Here is an 8,789-nt window from a genome sequence, read left to right as displayed (position 1 = left end):
ACTTCAAGTTGTGCTTTGACATAAAAATCTTTTTATTTTCCTTACATGCATTGTGTTGCCATAAATCATCTTGCAGTACTTCCACCATTACTCCAGGGAAAACGTTTGCCCAGCTGTTTCACTTTGTCCTAGTGCTTGCCATTCACTTGGCTTCTCTCTGACAGAACTCACTTTACAGCAGTCTTTGGCTCATAGGCTTGGCAGTTTAGGATTTTGCATATGAAGTCATGAGGATTGTTAAGTTTTCTTGAAATTGTCCAGGCAAGCATTCACCACTCATGTAAGTCATATAGAGTTATATAGAACCCATATATATTGAACTCGTTAATAAATTTTAGTATCTTTCTATGTGGATAAAACCAGGGCCAATAGACAAACTAAACCGTAAATATAATAAAGAAAAATAATTACTCACACTCATAAGGCATTTATCTTTTGTTTTAACTTCCAACTTATTATTTAGTTGAATTTGCCAGATTAGGGAAAATATTATTGACAAAATTCCAGAACAACTTTTCTGAATTATAGTTTTTAGCAGAGAGTTCATAAGCAATGGAAGAAAGGGAAGGAAGAGATGCATTAACTGATTGCCTTCATCAAGCCACAATTCAGATGATAGGATGTGATTTCCAAGTTAAAGATCTAGAAAAAAAATCTTCTATTATATTCTACTCAGTTATTTGACACATAATCACTAAATTATTAATTCTTATATAATCTGTATGAGATACATTGGCAACAATAATTCTTCTTACATCTTACAAGTAAAAGAGTTTATAAGCCACTGCTTAATAAGCAAAAGACTATCTTTTTGGAATACACACACACGCACACACACACACACATACCCATATATACACACTATAAGCAATTATGTGGTTAATAACCATGCATAAATTTAGTAAAAACAATTTTTAGTTTATGTTTAACATCCCAATAGCACTTGAGATCCTTGGCTTAAAATGTAGAACCAGAAATATAGCAGTAATATACTTTTCATCGAGGTACACCAGATGAGCATAGAGAACCTTAATCCTATTTTTTTAAGGGAGGTAACAAGAAAGAGTTCAAGAGAAAAATTACAAGTGATCAGTATTCTCTAGGATTGTTGCCAGATGATGTGTCACACTACGATCATTCAGGAAAAAAATAAAATAAAATGCTATGAACTACCATGACACTGATTTTATTTTTATCATTTAAGCATTAAGAAATGCAATGAAGGCTATTGAAATATTAATTGCCACAAAAAGGACCAAGGTCCTAGGAGTTCAAGGAGCTAGAAATGATCAATTGTGACATCATTATAGTTTCACAATCACTTTGATTTAAAAGCATGTTGCAGTGTTATATAGTCTATCAATAAACTCTGCAACTGGCTAATAATTTATGCATGATGAGTATTTCAAGTATTCAGTTTAACTCAGTCCTCAGCGAGTGTGGAGTGTGTACATGTAATCTGCAAGACCAGAATAAAGAGAACCCTCACTAACATTTGCTCTCTTTTTTTATTGGTTGTTCAAAACATTACAAAGCTCTTGACATATCATATTTCATACATTTGATTCAAGTGGGTTATGAACTCCCATTTTTACCCGTATACAGATTGCAGAATCACATGGGTTACACATCCACGTTTTTGCATATTGCCATACTAGTGACTGATGTATTCTGCTATCTTTCCTATCCTCTACTATCCCCCCTCCCCTCCCATCTTCTATCTCTACCCCATCTACTGTAATTCATTTCTCTCCCTTGATTTTTTTCCCCTTTCCCCTCACATCCTCTTATATGTAATTTTGTATAACAATGAGGGTCACCTTCCATTTCCATGCAATTTCCCTTCTCTCTCCCTTTCCCTCCCACCTCTCATCCCTGTTTAATGTTAATCTTTTTCTCATGCTCTTCCTCCCTGCTCTGATTTTAGTTGCTCTCCTTGTATCAAAGAAGACATTTGACATTTGTTTTTTAGGGATTGGCTAGCTTCACTTAGCATAATCTGCTCTAATGCCATCCATTTCCCTGCAAATTACATGATTTTGTCATTTTTTAGTGCCGAGTAATACTCCATTGTGTATAAATGCCACATTTTTTTAATCCATTCATCTATTGAAGGGCATCTAAGTTGGTTCCACAGTCTAGCTATTGTGAATTGTGCTGCTATGAACATTGATGTAGCAGTATCCCTATAGTACGCTCTTTTAAGGACTTCAGGGAATAGTCCGAGAAGGGCAATAGCTTGGTCAAATGGTGGTTCCATTCCCAGCTTTCCCAGGAATCTCCATACTGCTTTCCAAATTGGCCACACCAATTTGCAGTCCCACCAGCAATGTACAAGTGTACCCTTTTCCCCACATCCTCTCCAGCACTTGTTGTTGTTTGACTTCATAATGGCTGCCAATCTTACTGGAGTGAGATGGTATCTTAGGGTGGTTTTGATTTGCATTTCTCTGACTGCTAGAGATGGTGAGCATTTTTTCATGTACTTGTTGATTGATTGTATATCCTCCTCTGAGAAGTGTCTGTTCGAGAGAGAGAGAGATTTTTTTTTAATATTTATTTTTTATTTTTTTATTTTATTTTATTTTTTTTTAATATTTATTTTTTAGGTGTAGATGGACACACACAATGCCTTTATTTTTATGTGGTGCTGAGGATTGAACCCGGGTCCCGCCCGTGCTAGGCAAGCATTCTACCTCTGAGCCACAATCCCAGCCCATAATATTTATTTTTTAGTTTTCAGCGGACACAACATCTTTGTTTGTATGTGGTGCTGAGGTTCGAAGCCGGGCCACATGCATGCCAAGCAAGCGCGCTACCACTTGAGCCACATCCCCAGCCCTAACATTTGCTCTTAATAGAAGCATCCAAACAGATGTTACTCTTACTCTATTTGGGCTATTATAACAAAATACCTTAGTCTGGTAATTATAAAATATGGAAGTTCATTTTCTTATAAATTCTAGAGGCTGTGATGTCTACAATTAAAGCTGTGGCATTCTTGGTTGACTACTGAGGGCTGCTCACTCCTTCTAAGATGGCATCTTGTTGCTGCATCTTCCAAATCAAAGAAAAGCTGTGTACTCCCAAGGTGGAGAAGAGAAGGAGAAACAAAGTTTTCATAAATCCTCTTTAATATGGCCTTAACCCATTCAGGAGGGAAGATATGGCATAACCAACTCTTACTACCAACACACAGACAAAACTTGAATTTTGGACAAGGCTATTCAAACCAAGTCACATTACTTCTTTATCCATAAATATATAGTAAGTTCTTTCTCATGAAATGCATACACATGATTTTCTGAGTCACATGTTAAAGATTTGAACTATTATGTTAAAGGTAGTCTTTAAAACAAATTCCAGTGTTTTGAGTTAATAGTTTATATGGTTTATAATTTGGTCCATTCTTCATTCATTGCTGAAGGAAACAAACTTATATCTTCTATCTTTTCTGGTTTGCTGGTTAACTTTGTCTCAGCGAGTCAAACAAAAGGCAGATGCAGAATTCATATTTATTTCCTCATGAATTCCAATCACACTAGCCCTTGGCAACATTTTTCTGTTAGATATTTGAGGATTTAATCCACATTTCATGGTGCCTAAATTTGCATATCTCTGGCACAAAATTCCTTCCCTCCAATCCCCCCCCCTCTGGGAATGTACTCTCTCTTTTTCTCCTCTGATTTTCCTCTATTATTGGAAACATGTGTAGGGGAGTCTAGTCAAGTCAAAACTTGTTGTAGACTGTGTTTCACACATCATGAAGAGTTTTTATAAAACTCATGTCTTGTACTACATTCACAAGTGCTCCTTACATGTTAACATTAGATAGATAATTTTCACCCTGAGAGAATTTATACAAAGTTGAAATTTTATTTTTATCACAATTTACAAAGTCAGGGATCATAGCTATGCAACCAACATTCCTAAGGTCTCTGAGCTAGTACTTCTGGAGTCAGATTACTTTTATTTGAAAGTAAATGTTCATGCGTTTTTATTTTCCTTTTTTTTTTTTTTTTTTTGGAGGGGGGTAGGTTACTGGGGATAAAACTCAGGAACACTCAACCACTGAGCCACATCCCCAGCCCTATTTTGAATTTTATTTAGAGACAGGGTCTCACTGACTTGCTTAGTGCCTCACTTTTCCTGAGGCTGACTTTGAACTCAGGATCCTTCTGTCTTCACTCCTGAGCCACTGGGATTACAGTTGTGTGACACCATGCCCAGCCGTCATGCTGTATTCTTGGTAGAAGGCTGTCACACCTCACTCTAGCCTCAGACCCACACCCAGAAAAATGGGGAAAAAGAAAGACGTTACTAGTGAATGTAAATTATCCTCAATGTGTGCCATTCCAAAGAGTTTCCATCATACAAGTCCATGCTACTTTGTAACACACATGTGTATTCTATACTCACCTAGGCTTCCTAAATGGTATGTACTTAATTTTAATGAGCCACAGTCCCATCATATTTATATGAGAAATCATAAATCTATAAGGACAATTTGAAGAAACAAGAAATATACAGAAAAAACCAATGTCTAGTAAAACAAGAAATGCTTGAACTATTTTAATTACTTTCATGTTTATGTCCATGTCTAGGTTCAGCCACAGCTTGCTTTGTAAAGTTCATTGTGTGGGGGGCTAGGCATGTGGGGTGAGAAAAAGAGCCTGGTCAGCTTCTAACACTCACCTACTTGTTTTGTCTCCCCCCTTTTTTCTCCTCCCTGCATAAGCCAGGAAGAAATTAGGGATTCAAGGAGGTTGAGTGACTTCAATAAAGAAATAAGTAGAGACAAACAGAGCTTTCTAGAGACCAGATCTCTTCACTTATGAGGTTACATAGAAAACACCTTATAATACCTGCATTGATTCACTATTATTCTAAATTATGACTCACACATTAAGGAAAGCTTTGGATAAAATCACTAAATAAACAAGGAACTGTTTCTCAGTTTGGAATATTTGTTGCACACCATTTTTTGAGACTTATAATAGAAGGAAAGATATAAACAAAACAGAATTACAGTTTTATGTACGTCTAAAATCTTATTTTGTAAAGACTAATTTAAAACTTTTTGAAAAAGCACAATAAGTAAAAAATAAAATAAAAAAATTAATCCTATAAATCAAATGTTTGAGAATATGTAAGCTTATAAAATATACAACTGTTTATTTAAATCACAAAAAAGTGTTCAATGTAACTTTAGTGGCTGAGCATTAATGTATTAATGTAGTGTGTATGTGAGTAACACACATAGAACATATGTGGGCTTAATGTGAGTTCTTTAAAAACTAGTGAAAATTTTGTGCATTTCTCCAGAAATTCTCAGTAGCAAATTAGAACATAAATTCAACAGAGGATTTGTTTCTAGCCACAGAATTAAACCAATTTACCATCACTTAGAGATGTTAAGAAACCATAAGTGCATGATTTAGTATGAGATCACCATGATGAAGCTTGCCTCTGAGATTAGGATTAACTTCAAACAATTGGAATGTAGTTGGGGCTAAACAATTGGAATGCAGTTGGGGATTCTTTGCCATGCAGTGTCGAAAATGGAAAGAACACTACACAGCCAAGTATGTCAGGCAGATTTTTTTTTCCTTATCGCTTTATTTCTTCTATAGTACTTCTTTAAACCTGTAATATTTCTCCCTTCTTTTTCTCTTCCTCTCCTCCCTGTTTTTATTTTCTTTTTGTGTATGTAAGAACCACCTGTTTATTCTTCATATTAACTAAGAGCTAAATGAATATTTGCTGAAATAAACAAAGCCTTTGTGATAATTGTGAAATATTTTACCAGCAAAAATATTATATGGCAAATGTTTTAACTTTTGAACACTTGATAGTTTTTAATAAATTTTTTACTTCTAGAGTTATATGTACACAAAAATCTATAAGTCAATTTTAGTGGTTCTCTATATATGCATTTAAATGAGAAAAGTTAATATTAAGAGGAATCTTCAATATAAATCTTCAAAACTATAATGTAAAAAAAATTTTAAAATGAGATTATAAACAAATACTTTACTACTTTTCCCAATAAAGGTAACTGACTAGAAGGAAAATAGTTTCTAGTCTGAAATTTAAAAAAAAAATTCTAAATAAATATGAGTTGGTAATGATTTTAATACTCCATTATTACTTTAATTATTGATTTTATTTACTATTTAGATTGGCTGTGGCTTTGGTGTTTTGTACTTTGCAGAAATATCAGTACAATTTTTCTACCAATCCATCCATTAAAAGTGAAATTTGTAAATTTGACCAATAGATGGTGCTAATTAGGGCATCTGCTAAAACATTGACAAGTCCGTTAAAAGGTTGTGCTTTGTTGAAATGGATTTAGTAAGCTTTTAGTGAGTGTCGTAATAACCTCAGTGTAATGCATATCTTAAATGAGCAGTCGTAGAATGTGTTCTAAAACCCATCAAGTTTTATTGGGAACCTGATAGGTTTTATTTCCAGCTGTACAGGTACTGTGAATCATAGAAAATGTAGGAAAAAAGTTCAATGAGGATTCAACCTTGAATCCTTTTGCTCATTAGAAATCCCAATTAGGAATAAGACACATATATAAGATTTATATAGTTGTCTTTCCTTCCTAAGACTTAAGGTGACATACACAGTACCTCTTAAAATAAACAATAGCCTTTGAAAGTTTAACCCTAACTCTGGGCAAAAGGGTTAGGACCAAAAAAACCTGGCTTGTGGCAATTAGACTAATGGGGAATGATCAATTTAATATAAAGAAATATTATTGTGGCAGGGCATAATTAAATATTGTGATTTAATACGGATTGAAGAACAATCGGCAGATCAATAGAAACTTGGAAAGGGTTTTCACTTACAACCACTGCTCTAATCCTCCTTCCCAAGGCATATTTCTCTGTCTTGCCATAATACATATATGTATCACTCAGATTTTAAATATCTTTTTAAAAATGCTTCTTTAAAAATTGGTGTGATTTTTGCAGCAAATTTTACCCTTTGTTATGCATGGTAACATGGACAGTGAAAGTTGGCTTAAAATTTAAAACATCATTAGCTTGATTTTGTATAATGAACTTGGCTGAATTTAGAATAAACTCAACTTATTGCAAAGTGAAATTCTGTAATTTAAATACTTTACTTTTATGTGTGTGCATCATTATCTATGAGCATATCTAGCTATTTAGAATATAGTAGAAAAGATACCCATATTTTATGTTGATAATTCACTTTTTCTTTCCAGTCCAAGGGAAAGTCAAACGGACACATTATTGAAGCAAAATTATTCATATATATCACTTTCTTCAAATGCTTCATTCATCTACCATCATTAACCTTGTTAGTATTCCATGTTTCATTGATCTCTTTCTTTTTTTTGAAAGGATGTTTTAGATTGCAAGTTAACGTTGTTTCTTTTCTTTAAAGTACAAGAGTTTAGAAATTTTGATTTCATGGGAAAATATATCAAGCATTGAGGTAGCCCCAGCTTTCATAGGTCTAATGATGAAACCCAGCTATATATGTAGAAACTAGTAGAACCTGAGAGAAAATGATCAGGATTAACTAATCTTCCAAAAGATAAATGCAAGATAGTGAAACAGAGCTGCCATTCCTGTAGTTTATCCTTCGTCTGCTCTGTCGGAAAAAAAAATATGCTTTTTCTTTTTTGATACAGTTTCCCAGAAATCGGTAAGTTTATAGTGGGATGGAGTGGGTTTACAGAAATGGAGAAGGGAACTTATACTCTTTCACTTACAACATGTTTTCTGTAGCTGCATTACCTGCAGCACAAATCCTCCTTCTGGCAATAACTCCCTGGTCAATTCACTCAATCTCTCTATGCTTAGTATCTGTACCATTAGATGGAAATGATAATGATAGCCATCTTTTAAAGTGGTAATTGTTAAATGAAGAATTGCATTATTAGGTTTTAGAATAGTGTCTGATGTAATCTCTAACATTGGATCCTAGCTAATTACTATCATGTTCTTAATTTTCTTTCTTATCAAAATTTTTAATTAATAGGTAATTAGCATAATTTTGTACATGGGGGGGCATGAAGTACCCTGTTTTCATATACTTGGTTTTGTACAATATAAATAATAGCTTCTAGTACATTGTTAGAGCATGCAGAGTATGTAAAACGGAATTCTCTTGAGTCTTGATTAGTATTTTGTTTAGATGGAATAAAACTGATGTTTTTGTAATTCATTGTTTTAAAAATCAACTAACTATAGCCTATGTGTTAATTTGCAGGTAATGTGGCCAATATGGGCTTCAATTAGCTAAACCAATTTCAGCCTTGTCCCTCCCATTTGGCTTGGCAGAAATGGCTTGGGATTAAAACACTCACCCATTTGAGCTAAACACATTCAGTGTGACTACCAGGTGCCAAAGCATAGATTGTACATTCTGTGGCTCTAATTAGTAGTGGCTCTAATTAGTACTTGGATTAACTAATTACCCCACCTGGTTCAGTGTTTTACAAAATAGTCCACTGTTACTCACCTAGGTTCTCCTAAGGGTTCATTTTAATATCATTATCACCTTAACATATCATCCCATTATTATCACGAGACAAATCCTGTAAACAAATCATTACTAAGTCTCACTTAGTGGTCAGTTTATTTGATTCCCAGGTAGGTGTTTTTTTTGTTGTTGTTTTTTGTTTTTGATGGAATTTGATTCTTCTTAACATCATTTTACCAGGAACTTAAGGGCGGGGGGGAACAGAGGTAGATTAGGTGATATCTCCATATGAAGTACAAATTTCTGTCACTGGTAGGTTAAAT

Source organism: Marmota marmota, unplaced genomic scaffold, assembly GCF_001458135.2.
Source record: "Marmota marmota marmota unplaced genomic scaffold, marMar, whole genome shotgun sequence".
In the NCBI taxonomy this organism is placed as follows: Eukaryota; Metazoa; Chordata; class Mammalia; order Rodentia; family Sciuridae; genus Marmota; species Marmota marmota.
The sequence above is the reverse complement of the archived record's forward strand: the minus strand, read 5'-3'. Positions refer to the sequence as shown.